The 18,007-nt window shown below is 32.4% G+C and overlaps 1 pseudogene; it reads left to right on the top strand.

Annotated features, from left to right (window-relative positions):
- Positions 1-2,402: 2,402 nt before the first annotated feature.
- LOC150018746 (nucleolar MIF4G domain-containing protein 1 pseudogene) overlaps positions 2,403-18,007 on the top strand; it is a 59,958-nt pseudogene continuing 44,353 nt past the window's right edge.

Raw genomic sequence — 18,007 nt, forward strand, 5'->3', positions numbered from 1 at the left:
ACACCATGATGCATTATGACTGAGATGCCAAAGGTGGAAGATAAAGAGAGAGTCCTGGGGTCAGCAAGAGAGAGCCAGAGAGTTGCCTACAGGGGACACCTATAGGACCATCAGCTGATTTCTCAGAGGTCACTCTGCAGGCAGGAAAGAACTGACAAGCAGTATTCAATGTGATGAAAGGCAACCTGCAACCAGAATTACTCTATCCAGCAAGGCTATCATTTGGAATGGAAGGGCAGATGAAGTGCTTCCCAGACAAGGTGAAGCTAAAGGAGTTCATCATCACCAAGCCATTATTATATGAAATGTCAAAGGGACTCACTTAAGAAAAAGAAGATCAAAACTATGAACACTAAAATGACAACAAACTCACAACTATCAACAACCGAACCTAAATAGTAAAAACAAAATCCAACTAAGCAAACCAGAATAGGAACAGAAGCATAGATATGGGAATCATTTGGAGGGTTATCAGCTGGGAAGGGGGAGGAGGAGAAATGGGGAAATGGTGCAGGGTTTAAGAAGCATAATTCGTTGGTACAAAATAGACAGGGGGATGTTAAGAATAATATAGGAAGGGGTGTAGCCAAAGAACTTATATGCATGACCCATGGACATGAACTAAGGTGGGTGGGATTGCTGGAGGGAATGGGTGTACTGGGCAGAGGGGAGCAAAGGGGAAAAAGTTGGGACTACTATAACAACATAATAAAATATACTTAAAAAAAAAGAAAATCAGAACCCACCTAATGTAATTTTCTATATATTGTAGTGTTGTTCATTCTTAAACACCTGTAGCAACATATTATATATATATATATTTATATTAAATATATGTGATTTATGATATATAGAGACTCTCTACATATATAACATTTTATTTTATAAAACAAACGAAATACCCTTAATTTTTATTTTTCATATAGGTTGTCAAACATCCTGTATTTTACCCTCATATTAAGACTTGTTGTCACTAATGTTTTATATCTTTTGATAAAGTACCTTAAAACATTTTGAAACTTTTAGCAGCTGACTTCCACCCTTTAGGAAAACAAAATGTTCTGAGACAAGTTGATGTCCTTTTGTGTTGTTACATGTCAATTCACCTTAACACTTGGTAAATGTCTGGATTTTAATCTAACATTTTAAATGTCTAAGTGAGCCAATGTGCTTCTTATTTAAGGAAGCAGCAGTGTAGTGCATGGTGGTACTAAGGGCGGAAGTAATGACTTTGCAGACAGCCATGCTAAATTCACCTACATGAAAAATATAATATAATCAATAGCCCTAAAACAAGTGCTCTAAACAGGGTTAACATATTTGATATATAAAAACTATTTCAAGTGTATTTAGAATCTAAGCATTAGACAAAAAATGAAATGGGAAGGGTAATCAAAATAAAAAGAAAATTAAAGATGCTAAAAATAAGAAAGTTATTCCACATTTATTTCTAAACTCAATTAATTGTATTGAAAAATTAAGAATAGCATTACTGAGAGAAAAAAAGTATTAGTAACAGACATCATAGAAAATATTATAAAATTAATTGAAAAAATACAATATTAATTACTCTGCAAGACAATTTTGGTGACTATTCTATATTTTAAATGATATTTTAAAACTAGTTATTGAACTAATACCTATGCAAGATAACTTTGTTTCTATAATTACTATAAACTTTTAAAAGATTGATTTAAGATAAACCAGAATATAAAACTGGTTTTATATTTAAGAAAGTAATAAACTGAGCTTAGACTAATTAAGTGCATCAGAATAAAAAAAAAATTAGGGATAACTGCTTCCAAGTAAACAGGTTGAAGGAAGAGGCCAATTCAGATCTGATATCAATATTCCAGAGAGAAACAAACCTAAGCAAGCAGGGTAGTGTTGAAGCATTTGAATTCTGTGTAAAAATGATAAAAGATTAGATGTAGAACCACATTATATTCCATAATAAATATACAGTAATTACTTCAGTTATAGTAGATGGGACTGAAATAAGTTATTTGAACATATCAAGAGCTTGACAAACACTCTAGGATGTCAGATGGGCTTCTATAGGCTTTAATGTTCAGTAGCAAAACGAAACACCCAGATATTGAAAAATAGGGTAAAAAAAGAGCTGTTGCAAATTTTAGGACCCCTGTGGTACAATAGCTTGGGAAGTTGACAGTTTCATGTTACACGATATTCTGTTCTTTTTAAATGTTCTAGCCTTCAGGCCAAAACTAAAATATTATTGACCCTAGTTACAACTTCCACTCTCATTTCCTACTCCCCCATCCCCTCCCACCAGCTATTGAAGAGAAGCACATTCCTAATGTTCAGCTAGGCAGAGGTCTTATTGATTCTAGGACAGAGTTATTGCATGTAATAAGTATGATGCCAAGACTAACAATATCATGGCCATCGAGGTCTTTGTACTGACACAGGCAGAAGAGATGCCTCTTGAAGGAGACCATGACTACTTAAAGGCACAGCCTTCTGTAAAGGGTATATATTCTACCTTCCAAAGAGACACATAATGACAAAACTATACAGGGTTTGTTTGCTAACGTGTTACCTTTTTGGTCTATAGTCTTAATCTATTGGAAGTTCATCCTTGTCTTTTGACATCTTCCGATTGCTAATGAACTACTCTATCATGAACCAGCTGAACCACACTTAACCACATAATGTTTGCCTGTCTTTTTAGCTAAGGACTCTGTACACAATCAGTAGGATGATATTTGTGGACATACTATGATTTAAGGCTTAATGTCATCTAGATAAAAAACAAACAAGAATAAACCAGTACGTTGCCATGTACTAATGTAAGTCCCTGCACGATTCTCCCTTGGATCCCAAGCTTTGTCACTTTTTATGGACATTACATGCAAGAACTGAATCTTAGCTCCTGGTGTTCTTCCTCTGCACCACCACCTTAAAAAGTAAATTTATTGCTACCTTCTCTCCCAATCTAAGTCCTCAAACAGGTTAGCAAAGGATAGTTGTCATCTCCATGAACTCTTTCCAAACACACACACACACACACACATACACATATACAAACACACACATATCTTTGTGCCTGCATTTATCACTTAACTATAAATGTATTGATCTTAAAAAAGTCATTTTTTTGCACAAAAGAGTGAATCTTTTATTGCTGTATTTAGAAATTCATTTTTAGTTTTTAGAACAAGGGGATCAGGATTTTATATTATTCAGAGGCTCGCATATTACTTAGTATATAGTTAACTAATATTAGATGATTTAGAAGAAAAACAAATACCCTTTTTTATGGTTATGAAAATGTCTGTCTCTAGCAAAAGAACTTAAACTTTTTTAGATTGCAGGCAGTCTTTTTTATCCTTTTTCATACTCTTACCGTCTATAATAGCTTAGACGCAATAAAAGTCTATTGGATTAAATGGAATTTGCTTCCAGTCACTTCCTTAAATATCATTTACTGTACAGCCACAGGACACTTAGCCTTCCGCTGGAAGCTTATCTTATTTAAACCCTTTCCACCACATAAACACACTTTGTAGAAAGTGCTGATGATGTGACTTCTATTGAGAAAAATAAATACTGCATAACAGGGTCCTCATTTAATACATGGCTTTAAAAAGACATCTGGAAAACCTCCTAAATTAAACTTTTTTTTTGTTCAACAGAAGGAACAGCTAAACAGATGATAAAATTAGTAACATTGAGGCTTTTTTGAACATTTACACTTAAAAATAAAACTTTCATACTTTATAAACTATATTAATTTCATGACAGAGCTTTTAAAATAAATTAAGACAGTTAACTCAGAGGGTTTAGAAACATGATTTATGAGAAAAGTATACATAGGCTAGTAAAATATCAAATGTCTTCTCTGTGACTGATTTCTCATTCCATTTCCTCCTGTTCTGTGTTTTCTGTCATAAGTAGAGTTCAAAGTCAATAACAACACAAATAACTCAAGTCATGGCTTTTCAAGTCCTATCATGCCTTCAAATACCTAATATACCAATTAAATTTGGAAGGTACAAGATGATTTGAGTTATAAAATTGCTATTAATTATTTTTAAAGGATGATGTCTTTAAAATAATATGATTGTTATTTTCATTTGAACTGGATTTAATCAAAGACATAATCAACATAAATTTTCTGTTGATAGGTCATTTTAATTTAATGACAAATGAAATTTATTCTTTCATTTGTTTTTGTTTAGTGTAACATAGAAATCTAAAAATGTGCATAAAGATCATAAAAATTTGAAGATCTCTTTTTATATGAAATGTAAAACTAAAATAGATTAAAGTTTAAGGACAGGTGATTATTTATTTTTCCTATTTAACATTTAATGTTATGTATAGTATATCTTTTATTTATAATTACCTTCCCTTAGGGATAATAAATACATGCAAATGACAAATAAAGAAGTATGGTAGTATCAGATAAAATTAAAAACATAATTACTGAAAACTTTACAGACTAAAATGTCTTGAAATATAATAATCATAAATTTTCCTTCCTATGCCCAACAAAGCAAATGATTTAATAAAAGTATATCTTCACTGTTAATTTTTCTTAGAAGCAGATTATTTCAAAATATATTTAAAAATAAGTAATCAAGGGAATGTATTGCTGACATAAGGATAAACATGTAGATTAATAGAATATAATTGAGAGCTTGGAAATAAACCTATGTACAGAACTGTCTATGGCCTCATTTGAAAGGGGAATATTGGTGAAAGGCACAGATTCTATACTGGATAAAAAAACCCATTGTTTTATTACATATAACACACATACACACACACAAACATTGATGAACAACTATTGCTACATACTAACATTTTTCTGTAATATTTAGAACCTGGTATGGATGACAAAGGACTACAATACAAGAAGAAAATTGATATCCATAATAAAATAAACATACTTTTCCCTGCTAAAGCATGAAGAAAAAGCAAGGTGTAAAATCACATTCAGTGTAAATGATAGAGAATTTTTTAAGAATAGTCTTTAACATATTAAACATATATTTATTTGCCAAATATTGTCCTGGGCATACAGATAATAGATACCCCCAAATAAAGCCTCTTCTATCATGTTACTTACATTCTAGAGTAAGGTAGATATTAAACAAATAAACAAATGAATACATGCAATGTCAAGTGACAACATATAATTTTAAGTGCTGGTAAGTGCTCTGAGGTAATGCCCTATTTGATTTTTAAATTTATCTAATTTTTAAAAGTTCTTTAATAACTATATCAATGCTTTTTAGTCATATGTATTTCAAATGCTTCTTTTCTCTAAACTTGTCCATTTTTCTAAAGGAAAAAAAAGTAAATGCATTTTAAATAACTATATTCTTCTGGGAAATATTACCTCTCATTTTGCAGAAAATCAAGTGTCTCTTGTTCTCCAAACTCAATCAAAAAGTTTAAAATTTTTCTTACGTCTTAAAATTCTGCACCTACTGCTAAACTGATGCTGTGATGAGATGCTCAGAATTAATTCTACCACCAACTATTTTTTAAAGTAGTGACTGTCTAGCATGATTTCAATGACCTGAAGAAAGAATGCTATAGCTTCTCTACTTGTTTGGCAATATCTTTGTCAATGGTAAATTTTTGTTGTTATATTACTTATGAAGTTTCAACTAAAGCTTACACTTTACTTTCTGTCAATTCTGGAATTATTAAAAGGAAACTTGCTTTCTTTGTCAGTTTTTGTCAAAGCTAAGTAAAATAGCAATTTGCATGCATTGTGATTGACATATTTCAGATAGGCAACATGCTGCTTTCTAACTTCTTAAAAGGTATGTGATTTTGTTACAACAATGTATACAGAAAATTATTGCTTTTAGAGTTATTGTATTTCCTCTTTAGCTTTACAAACTTGACATCTCCAACTGACTGGGAAGTGGTCATTACGAACTTGTATTTAAAGAATTAGAGAAGAAATTAAGATTTAAGTATGGAATAATATAGTATCTATAAGAAAACCCTTACTCTAGGAAGCTCAAATTAAATGAACAAAGGGTAGCATCATATGAAGATAAAAATAATTAGAAATACATCTAAGATATATACAAGATTTATGGTTTAAAATCCCCATTTTAACCTTGATTGTATAAGTGTGAATTTAAATTATGTTTAGAACTTATTGAACAAGGTAGGATCAGCAGGCATTCAAGAACTGTTGAAAAGTTCCAACCTTAAAAATAAAATGTACCATAAGAGATCATGCCTGTCAAGAGTACAGCACTCTAGTAAAATTTTAGGATATTTGTTGATTATAGTGTGAAAAATTTCCGAGGTATAGCAAGTGTTTTATCCTTTTAACTATAGATAGATCAGCTGAGATGGTTCTACAAAATGTTTGTTCCAGCTCAAAACCATGGCAGAAATTTTTTTAAGTGAGAGAAACTCTTAGGACTTTGAATTCTCAGTGTGGATGGACCATTCTTGCTTACAAAGTTAATGTTATTTGTTCTCTGAAAATAGATCCTCATACTACATTAGTGAGGAATAAATGTATGTGTTATATTTTAGTTTTTATGGATACAGTGAATTCTAATCAAAAATCAGTATGCAACTTGGCCATATGTACTTTTTTTTTATAATGAACCAAAATTCCTTTGCAACAATGTGGTGTTCTATAATAAAAAAAAACAACAGGTCTGAAATCCACTGATAATTTTCAAGTAAGTTCACTTTAGCAGAAATGTATCTCAGCCACTGACATATTTAGTAAAAGTATGAATTATGCTTGTTATTTTTAGCTTTAAAGCTTCTCTTCCGTGTGTTTTTATTCTAAGAGAAAGAAAAGCTGGGCAAATGGAAATAGCTGTTGCAATTCATAGATTCCTTGACGTAAAGGAAATATCATAGCTAGCAATCATAGTTATAGTAGTGACACAGCAGCAGTGGCAGGAACAGAAATGATTATTTTTCTTTTTCTTTTTTCCTTTTTGATATTGTTATAGATGATAGGTTATCAGTTCCAGATGCCTTCCTCTGCAGGTGTATGCTTTTGCTTCATTTCATCTAGATGTTGCCAGGGAGGCCAAGTAATGGAGTGTCTCTGGAATCAGATTGGTAGAATTTCAAAATATAACCTTTCTCACGTAATAGGTTTTTTTTTGTCTTGGTTCTTTCATTCAGCTTGTCTGAGGTTTTATTAGCCATATAACAAAAGAAGAAATAATAAACCCTGATTTATAGGGTTGCGATGAGGAATAAATTAAAAAATACTAAGTTTAAAGTCCACCATGTTTGACACATATTAAACACAGAAATAAGAATTAATTTTTATTGTACTCTTTTTTATGGTTGAGGAAAAATAAACAAAATTTCAATAACATTCTATATCACATAACTAAGGAATTATCAAACCAGGATTGACTCCAGGTTCTCTGTGATTCTATAGCGCAATTTCTTGCTTATTTACCCTACCACTTCAGGCATCAGAATTATGAATCATTTTAAATTCACTGATTTCACCTCTTGTTTTTATAAACTAATTTAAACAACTTTGTTCAATTTTCATAAGAGAAATAAAGAAATTATTACTGAACTCACTAATGAATAAGACCAGTGTATTATATACTAAACAGAAGTGCACATGCACACACAGAGTAAATTACAAGAGTTACATAGTATAATTCTGGTGTGAACTTAAATGATTTGGAACTAAGGCAATAACCCATTTCAAATCAGTTAAAATAGACTACTTTGGCTATCTGGATCTGATGATAATATTCTATCTTTTCATTCACAGTGTCTCCATGAAGACTCCTTAAAATTAATTACTTTAAAGGTATTTTTTATTCTATAAAAATATGTATTGAAAATAAAAATATGCCTGGGGACACACAGTGAGAAATTTAACAGGGACATTGAACATGAGAATTTTGACACATAGCTCAGTACTTTTTAACTGAACTGTCTTCTTCACAAGTCAAATGACTAATGTAGAAATCAGAAGTGGAACAGATATGGATATTGAATACAATGCAATGTTTTGGCACATTTGAAGTTCTCGATAAATATGTAAAAACTGTCTTTCAATTAGAAATCTCTGTAAATGGTTCTTAGACAACTTCTGAGCTAATGCTGTATCATATCTTATCTGTGCACCCCAGGTTCTGCTAACATATTTCAGCATTAGTTATATCTCTATGTGCTCTAACAAGGGTGTTGGTGTGGTGGTAGGTAATATAACAATGATCATTTTAATGCACTTAAAATAGCTCTGAATTCAAAAATGTTAAATTAACTTCCTTGTTTAATTAAAAAAAATTAGAAGACAGATAAATTTACCAAAAATATATTCTATTTTCCACTTAGAGACATTTATAGGCCCATTGTTAAAGTTTAGATTTTAATTTTTGGTCTTTCCACTTTATTATTTTTATATCATTGATTGCCTTTATAAAACAAACATTCTCTACACAAGGAGTAAGTACTTATGGAAGATTGGAAACTCCATGTTGAAGAGGTATATAGATACAGAGCAAAGAAAAGATTGATATATTATAATTATCAGTACTTAAGTCCTTGTAACATTTTTCATAAAACATTAATTTCTTTTATAAGCATGTATATCCTTTTTCTCAAACTTATTATTTAAAAAGAAACTTATTACATAGAAATTAAAAATTGGAAAAGAGAGAAGGAGGAAGTTACATGATTCCAAAGATTACTCTGGGTAACTTTACCAGTGTGGAGATCACTGAAAATCTTTCAAGTTATTTTCAAATAAGACTAAAAAAATCTATCACACACCTTTCTCTAAAAACCCCAAGATTAATCATATAGAATATGCTTCTATTTCTCTTTACTTACTCACTCAATAGACATTTAAAAATAGTTTTGTTGGTATTGTTTTATTTAATTTTAAAAATAATATGTTAGTATTTTCAGATAAATTTAAAAAAACACCAATGAATAACATAAATCTTCTTTCAAAGAACTTGTGGGGAGAGAACGAGTCAGACAGGTACAATGGAGTGTGTGTAAGTACCAAGATCAGCTCAGAGTGCTTGATGGCCACATTGTAGGGCACTTAGATTTTGACAAGTGGTGGATTCAGTGTCAAGAAAAACATATATTCACAAGTAGAACATTGTTTTCCACTCTACTTAACAGATAAATTTGATGTGAAATATTCATTTCCATTCACTTGAAACAGTATTATTAAATGTTTTCTTCAATACTTATGAGTCTAGTACCAAGTGAGATGGTTTCCTGTAAACTGGAAATTGGGCTAATTTCTTGCTCAAACTCATTGAACATTTGAACAGTTCAAATATTTTTGGACATAGGATTTTCTACTCTGTCATCAAACTCGGTATCAGAAAAATATTCCAAGTATTTAATCATTTTTGTATTAGTTCATGTGACAGGCACTATGCTAAAAACTTCACATGTGTTGTCTCAATTTTATCTTCATAACACTCAGTGTTAGGTAAAACTATTATTTCAATTTTAGATAAAGAAATTGAGGAATTGTTGGACTAAATAAGTTGGTAATCTAATTGTTAATAACTAGTATAGCCAGCATTGGAAACCAGGTAAGCTGTCTTCCAAGCCTTGGTCTTAAACTACTACGTAGTATTTCCTCAACCATGGCAGTATACCAGTTCTATTCACACTAACATGATAAAGGACAGCTTTTATCCTTCATTATGAAAATGCATTTGGCATGAAGTAATAGATTATAAAAGATTAACACTGTCCACTTTAATTTTTTATCCTGGCTTCATGAGGCTTAGAAGACAAAGTACCCAGTAAGCCGTCAACAGTAGAGAAATCAATAAATGTAGTTATAATATTCATAATAATGGAAGACCACAGCCATGTTTTTTATTTGAATCTAATATTTATGTCTCACTAATGAGTCTAAAGCATCATTTATATATCGTCGTCGGCAGCCGTCCATCTCGAGAGACGATGGTGTAGCTTCTTAAGAGTCTATCTGCACCACCGAGAATGGCTGTGCAGTCCGACTCGGGAGTGACACGGTATCTGTCTCCTCCCGTGTTGAATCGACATCTTGCGATGACGCTGGAGTGTCCTCTCCAGTGAAGCTGAAGCTACAGAGCCTGGGCAGGGTGATATGGAGGGTCTGCTGTTGCCCATGCAGCAGACCCCCCCTCTCTTCGCAGCTGAAGGGTCCAAGGGAAAGACGGAGTCAATACAGCTTGGCTTCAGGTGCGCCGCAGGAGTTGCCGGTGTTGACTACAACGTCAAACCGCCTTAGGGACTCCGGCTCCGGATTTTCTGTCGGGGTTTACTCCCTTAGCCTTTCCCCTGAAGAGGTATGCCGCAAGGGAGCGGAGGTTTTTTGGAATCAGAGTTTTCCTTCTCTGATGTGCCCTGACTGGAAGATCGAACCAGCGACACTTAGCTCGCAGGCCGACGCTCAATCCACTGAGCCAAACCAGCCAGGGTAAATATATATATATATATATATATATATATATATATATATATATATATATATATAACTTAGATAAAGTTATAAAATAATAATTTTTATATAGCAATACAATGGTATCTACACAAAATATCTTCTTCCTTAAGTTTATTCAGTTGAAGAAATACAATGTGTCTTATAAGTTTGTATTGAAAGCTTTAAAGTTAAATACACAAATCTTAACAATGAATTAGTCTGTAAATAAAAATGATATAACTAGCCAACAGCCAGTGTAAAATGTACTATCATAGTTCTCTTTTTGTTTATGATTGTTTGATCCCAAATGTGGTAATACTGTCCTGAATCATTGCCACTTTATCAGAGATTCATGTCTAATGCTCTATGAGACATTAGTAAGGAATGGTCACTTTGCTGTACTGAAGAGACAGAGATCAGATTCAAAGAAGCTATGGCAGCTAGAGTCTGTGAGACAGAATAATGAAGAACACAGAAACACATAAAGTGATTCAGAAATCTGAAAAGACTTTTGTATCTGTTCGTAAACACAGTACAATATACAGATTATTTATTGTAGACTTGTATATCTGAAACCTATATACTTTTATTAACAAGTGTCACCTCAACAAATTCAATAAAAATAAATAAATTATTTTTAAAATACCAAGGTATATATACATAGGGTACAACTCCAGAAGGCTGGAAAAGAATGATTAGGAAACTGCATGCTGAACAATTTCTACATAGACCTTGTAAGCATTCAAGTTCTTATCATCCAATGTGCAAACTCTTCACTAACACTAAGTATATTTAGTAGAGATACTGCAAAGGTTGTACCTTAGTAATATAACTAAATCACTCCAAAATAAAGCTTACTCTGCTCTCAACAAAAGTGGGAAAAGAAACTGAGAAAATGGATCAAAGTGATCTGCAAATACATTAACTTCCTACCAGAACAAAGCTCAACACTCATTAAAGCATAAAAGTAAAAATATAACATTAAAAAATATGAAATGTATGATGTGATGTTTCTGATAAAAACAATAAATCTGTCAAAACTCAGAAAAATGTGACCCACAGCCAGGAGATAAATCAATAAACAAAAAAAGATCCAGAAGTGATAATATTATGAGATTAGCAGCCAAGGTCTTTAACGTATTTATTAGAAACATGCCCACAGATTTAAGAAAAGCATGACTAGAATAAGAAAAAAATGTAAGACACAAACCAAATCTAAGCAAATCTTCCAGAGATGAACATATATTATCTGCACTATCAAATTCACTTACTGAGATTAATTGAAGATTAGATAGTGCAGAAAAATCAGTGATCTTGAATACATAATAATAGAAAATAAAAACTAAAGTAGACAGATTAGAAATGAGCTGAGTTTCTGTGCCTGTGAGATAATATCAAGTGGTGTAACTCTTATGAATTTAAGTCTCAAAATGAGGAGTGAAAATATAGAGGCAGAAAAAATTTTTTGAAGATGTAATGATTAAAATTTTCAAAATTTGGTAAACTATAAAGAGAAACAGCCAAGATATAATTATACTGAGACATTTTAACATAGCACCCTTAGAAACTACTTGATCATCAAGACAATCTTCAAGGCTATGCAACATCTGCCTGTTTCTCATGGGATACTTTCTCTGGGGGAAGCCAACTACCATGTAAGTAGTTCGACTACTCTGAGACTGCTATCTGGACAGGCCGCATGGAAACTCACCTCAGATGAACTCACAGCAGACAGTAAGCTTCAACTCCCATATTAGATGTTAGCCCAATTGAAACTTCAAGTGATTGCAACCCCAGCTAATATTTGGATATCATCCCAAAAATGAACCCAGTCAAGAATCATCAGATGAGCTCTCTCTTAATCTGTAACACAAAAATTAAATTTATCATTTAGAACTGCTAAATTTTGAGGCATTTTCTTATCTAGAAATTGATCATTGGAACAGTAATCAAATTTATAATGAAAATTTGTCACACAAACACATTTCCATAACTTCTACAACAGATGGCTTCAAAGGTAAATTCCATTAAGATTTTTTAAAAGAAAAAACAACACACTTCAAGTAATTAATTAAAGAGATCAATGTCTCTATTATCCCATGATGATATAAAAACCTGGTACTGACATGACATAAAACTTTTAAAAATTAGGTCAGTTTCACTTTTGACTATGTTTGTGAAAACCCTTATAACTACATTAACTAACCATACATCCAACAACAGAGAGATGATAAATAAAGATGGCGAGATCATAGACAGACAATATGCCATGAGCAAATTATTTTTTTCTCTAAGAATGCAGCATTATTTTGACATTTGAAAATCTACTGGTGTCATTCAGCATATTAACCTGATAGAAGAAAAATTGATTATTAAAACAGATTCAGACAAAACATGTAATAAAATTCAACATTCATTTGTAATAAACCACCTTAGCAAACTAATTTTTCTCCATGTTATTTTGGGAGAGTAATTAGGTATAGCCACTGGGGAAAACTATTTTGACACATGTGTATATCCAATGACCCCAACGTTTTACTCTGAAGTCTATGTCAATATGCATGCATATGAGTAATAAAATACATGTATAAAACTTTACCATTTGAAAGAATTCAAAATTGGAAGCAATCCAAAAGCCCATCAACATTTGAATGAATAAATAAGTTCTGTTTTATTCATGCAGCGAAATACTATATCACAGTTAAATACATACTAGTAAGAACATGGATTAATATCACATGCAAAATATTGAATGAACAAAAGCATGACACAAAAGAATACATACCATGTGGCACTAAGTTTTAAAGTTCCCAAGGTGGCAAACTATAATTTTAAAGTACAAGATAATGTTTACATTAGAAGGAGGAGGAGGTAGAGATGATCTTGAAGTTGCATGTGGAATGCTTTAGATGGACTGGCAAGTAACAATTTCTTTACCTACATTTATTTTTTCTCAGGTAGAGCCAGTCATAGTGGTGGTGGGCAAAATAAAGCCAACCTCAGAAAGATGTTTGTGTCCAAATTCCTAAATCCTGTGATTTGTTTGTAACACGGCAAGGGGAAATTAAAGTTACAGATGGAATTAAGGTTGTCAATCAGCTGACCTTGAGATGGGAATATACCCTGAATCATGTGGAATGGAGAGGCAGAAGAATGAGAATCAGAGAGACTGTCACATAAGTGGCTCCACATTGGTGGCTTTGAAGGTGGAGGAATGGGGCCATGAGCCAAGGAAGGTGGGTGATTTCTGGAAGCATTATGTCCTAGAAACTCCAGAGAGAACAGAGCACTACTGACATAAAGTCACATCTGAATTCTGACCTCCATAACTGTAAAATAATAAATTTGTCTTGTTTTAAACCACTAACATGGTTGTAGTTTGCTAAAACAGCAATAAGGAAACTTGTATATGTCATCAAGCTTTACATTATTTGTGCACCTTTTATAGTTATTTTAACATTTTCAATAAAAATATTTTATATATGTGTGTACTTATATAAAATCTTATCTGAGGAAATTCCATTTTAAATAGCAGTAATTTCTTAGAAATCATGTTCAAAAGTAAAAGGGAGTAATACTTTTTGAATACTATGAATGGGAAAATTTTAATGATCAATAAGAGGACAATCTGCCTAGTGAATTTTGAAATCCCATGTGGCAGATCCTAATAATGACTCCCAAAAGCTGTCCATACCTTAATCTGCAGAAACTATAGATATTAAGCCTCACTTGGTACAAGGGACTTTGCAGACATGGCTAATTTATGGATCTTGAGATAGAAAAATTATCCTAATAGGCCTAGTGTAATAACAGAGATCTTTACCTCTAAGAATGTCATTGTTCCACAAAGAAAAAGGTTGTCAGTTAGATTCCCAGTCTGGGTTGCAGGTTTGGTCCTGGATGGGGCACATACAATAGGCAACTGATCCATGTTTCTCTCTCACATCAACATTTCTCTCCATCTGTTCTCTCTCCCTTCCCCTCTCTTGAGAGAGAGAGAGAGAGAGAGAGAGAGAGAGAGAGAGAGAGAGAGAGAGAGAGAGAGAGAGAGAGAGAGAGAGAGAGAAAAGAAAGAAAGAAAGAAAGAAAGAAAGAAAGAAAGAAAGAAAGAAAGAAAGAAAGAAAGAAAGAAAGAAAGAAAGAAAGGGAGAGGGAGGGAGAGAAGAAAAGAAAAAAGAAAAAAAAATGAGGGAGGGAGAAAGCATGAAAGGAAGGAAGGGAGGAATGGAAAGAGGAAGGAAGGGAGAAGAGAAAGGAGAGAAAGGAAAGAAAGGAAAGAAATAGGTATTAGAGTTATGAGAGACCATGATCCAAAGACTGCAGGTAGCTTCTAGAAGCTGGGAAACTCGTGGAGACAGATTCTCCCCAGCACCCCTAAAAGGAAGGTAACTAAAACACAGTTTAGACTTAACTCCAGAACTGCAAAATGATAAACTTGTGTTGTTTCAAGCCACTAAGTGTATGATAATTTGTTATAGCAACAATATAAAATGAATACACCCACCCGTAGTATTAGAAAAAATTTTCAGAGTCAAATTATTTTCCTGGATATGTCTACTAATTGAGTTTAAATCTACAGATTATGGATTCCAATCAAATGGTTCCACACAACTTACATTTTTAGGGCATTGGCAACAAGATTTCACACACCCACCCTCCTAACCTCAGATACTTTCAAGCTGCTGCTTGGGTTTTCAGAAAATTCAAAGAAATTACTTTTTAAAATACAAATGTTGTTTTCTATGACAATTCTATGTTCTGAATATAAAATTGCTAAGTATAAGGTTGCTGACTTTAAATAAATTTTAAAACTCTATAGAAACTTTCTTTTAAAATTCAGCAGTGAACTTCATGAAGCAAAACATATAAGACCTCAAGAAGAAGTTTCTCATGAAACAACTCTTGCTCTATCTAAGGCATGGAAGAGGTGTCTCATTGAGACTGAGTGGAATAATAAATTTGGAAAAGAATTAAAAATTGAATTTAAGTAAAGACTTTTTAGTAAGTATTTAAATTAAGTAAAGATTTAGCTCAGGAGAGTACAACATTTCTTTACCCTTCAATTTTTTTTGTGGGCTTGAATGTCCTTGAACTTTTACTTGCAAGAGAATGAATTTTTTAAATATTTTTCTGAGATTTTGATAACATAAAAGTGTTTATATTAAAATTTTAACATTTCTATGAATTACTGGCATTAAACTCTTAGGACTTTTAAGCATTTATTATTGAACTACTTACTGATAACTATTCTTCTCAACATGCTAGAAGAAAATATGAAATGAGAAACAGAATAAAGAATTTTCAGACTTATATACAAATTGTCCTTAGAATTTATTCAACTATTGTATTATTGTGTCTTTTCACAGCTTTTCTACATCTAAAGTTCATTTTACCTATCTGTGGTCCCAGAGGACACTCAAAAGAACATTGAATACAGCTGAGAAAAGTTGGAAACACATCTGCCCCCATAGGCTGCTCACCTTTTCCTAAATGGGCCATCTATACCCAGATATGCAAGGAGCTATAATCAAAATAATCAAAGGAAAGGAACCCAGGTATATAGTAATGTGAAATATTTATTTTCTTCTCCTTATTTCTCTTTCTGTAGAAAAGAATCCCTTTATTTACTCTTCTCTTTTGACCTCTTTCTAGCTCCTTTCTTATTCCTCATAGAAAAAGATTTATTGAACTGATGCATTTAGGAATAAGTACTGAATCTGCCCTTCTTCCTCTTGGAATTGAGCTTCCTTCAGAGACCAGGTATTCAACATTGCTACTTCCAGGAGGTAGACAGCTCTGCTGGTGGGTATCATCAAGGCCATCTGACTAAATGAGGAAAGTCCACATTCTACTTTGACCTCTATTATTAATTAAAAAGACACATCAGTCACTCATTGAATCTTTCCTCACCTTTTTCAGAAAGAAGATGGGCAAAATTATACTATGTTTAAAACTCCTTTTACTTTCCAGATTCCCTGCACTATGTATTGATAAAGCAAAGGAGACACAGGACCTTTTGCAGACTGCTAATGCAACATCACATGATACAGCCATTCTGGAAAACAACCAGAAAGCACTTAGTACACTTATATTTTATTACCTAGGAATTCAAATAATGAAAATACTCTAGAGAAACTTTTATAGGTCCATAAAAGGACACAAATAAGATTTTTGTCACAGCATTGTTTGTATTAGTGAGTTTCTGGGGGTTAGTGTCTATTTCATGTGAAATGTACTCACGTTCATTGGCACGATGCTTTTTTAAAGCCACAATTAATAAATTAGAACTTGTATAGTTACTTAGGTAGATATCAAAAATAATATTTAATAAGAATAGTAAGAAATAAAACATTTGTACTACTGTTTTATATCTTTATATTAAAAGCACATATGTAAATTAAAATATGTACCTTTAACAATATAATTATATGGGGTGTGTTTTAAACAATTAGAGTAGATATATATAGTATTTCACCCTTATCTGTGATTTCACATTCTGTGTTTTCAGTTTCCAGTGGTAAACCCTGGTATGAAAATATTAAATGGAAAATTTCAGATATAACCAATTCATAAGTTTTAAAGTATGCACCATTCTGAGTAATAGTATGAAGTCATCAGATCAACAGAGCCTAAGTCTACATCACAGTTCCTGCATCATTCACCTCGCCTCATCTTCTCTTGTAGGTATTAGAGCATCTCACACCATCACAAGAAGGATGGTGAGCACAGTACAATCAGATATTTTGAGAGAAAGAGACCATATTCACATAAATTTTATTACAGTATATTGCTATATTGTTTTATTTTATTATTAGTTATTGCTGTTACTCTAATTTATAAATTAAACTTCATCACAGGTATGTATGTAAGTCCAGGAAAAATCATAGTATACATAGGGCTTGTACTATCTGCAGATCTACTAGGGATCTTTGAACACACTCCTCACAGATAAAGAGGGGACTGCTATATATGGAAAGTAGGTCCAAATGAGATGAGAGACTGCGAAAGTGTTAGTTTACAAGATAGATCCCTGCACTTCACACTAGAGATGCATATTTTATTGCATTAAGACTGGAATTTAGAAATAAGCATTTTTGTCAAACACATTTAATAGTTTCATGAACTTTATAAGACTGAGAATGATTAATAAATAGATTAGGAAGTTGAGTTTTTCAAATAACCCAAGATTTTCAAGCTATGGCTTAATATGCCTTTCAATATCTCCTTCCAAATGAAATTTTATCCATTCCTTAAAAGAAAGCTCAAAGGCTGTCTTATTCATGAAACCAGCTTAATTTCTCCAATCTGAGAGGGAATTGGTACCTCCTACCTTTCATCTGTAACTTAAGTTTTAGAAAATTCTCTTATGACACATTGCACATTTTCAACTAATTTTATTTGGCCCAAGGCTTTCTCATTTTCTTAATACAAAGCTTATTAAAAGAAGGAAAATGCCTTCAATATCCATCTTCTACAACACTTTAAACATAACTAGTTGTTCAATGATTGTTTACTGAGCAAATTAATTAATTCACTAATGCCTATATAATACATATATGTGGC

The sequence above is a fragment of the Furipterus horrens genome, unplaced genomic scaffold (assembly GCF_987537825.1).
Source record: "Furipterus horrens unplaced genomic scaffold, mFurHor1.1.pri manual_scaffold_2, whole genome shotgun sequence".
Classification (NCBI taxonomy): domain Eukaryota; kingdom Metazoa; phylum Chordata; class Mammalia; order Chiroptera; family Furipteridae; genus Furipterus; species Furipterus horrens.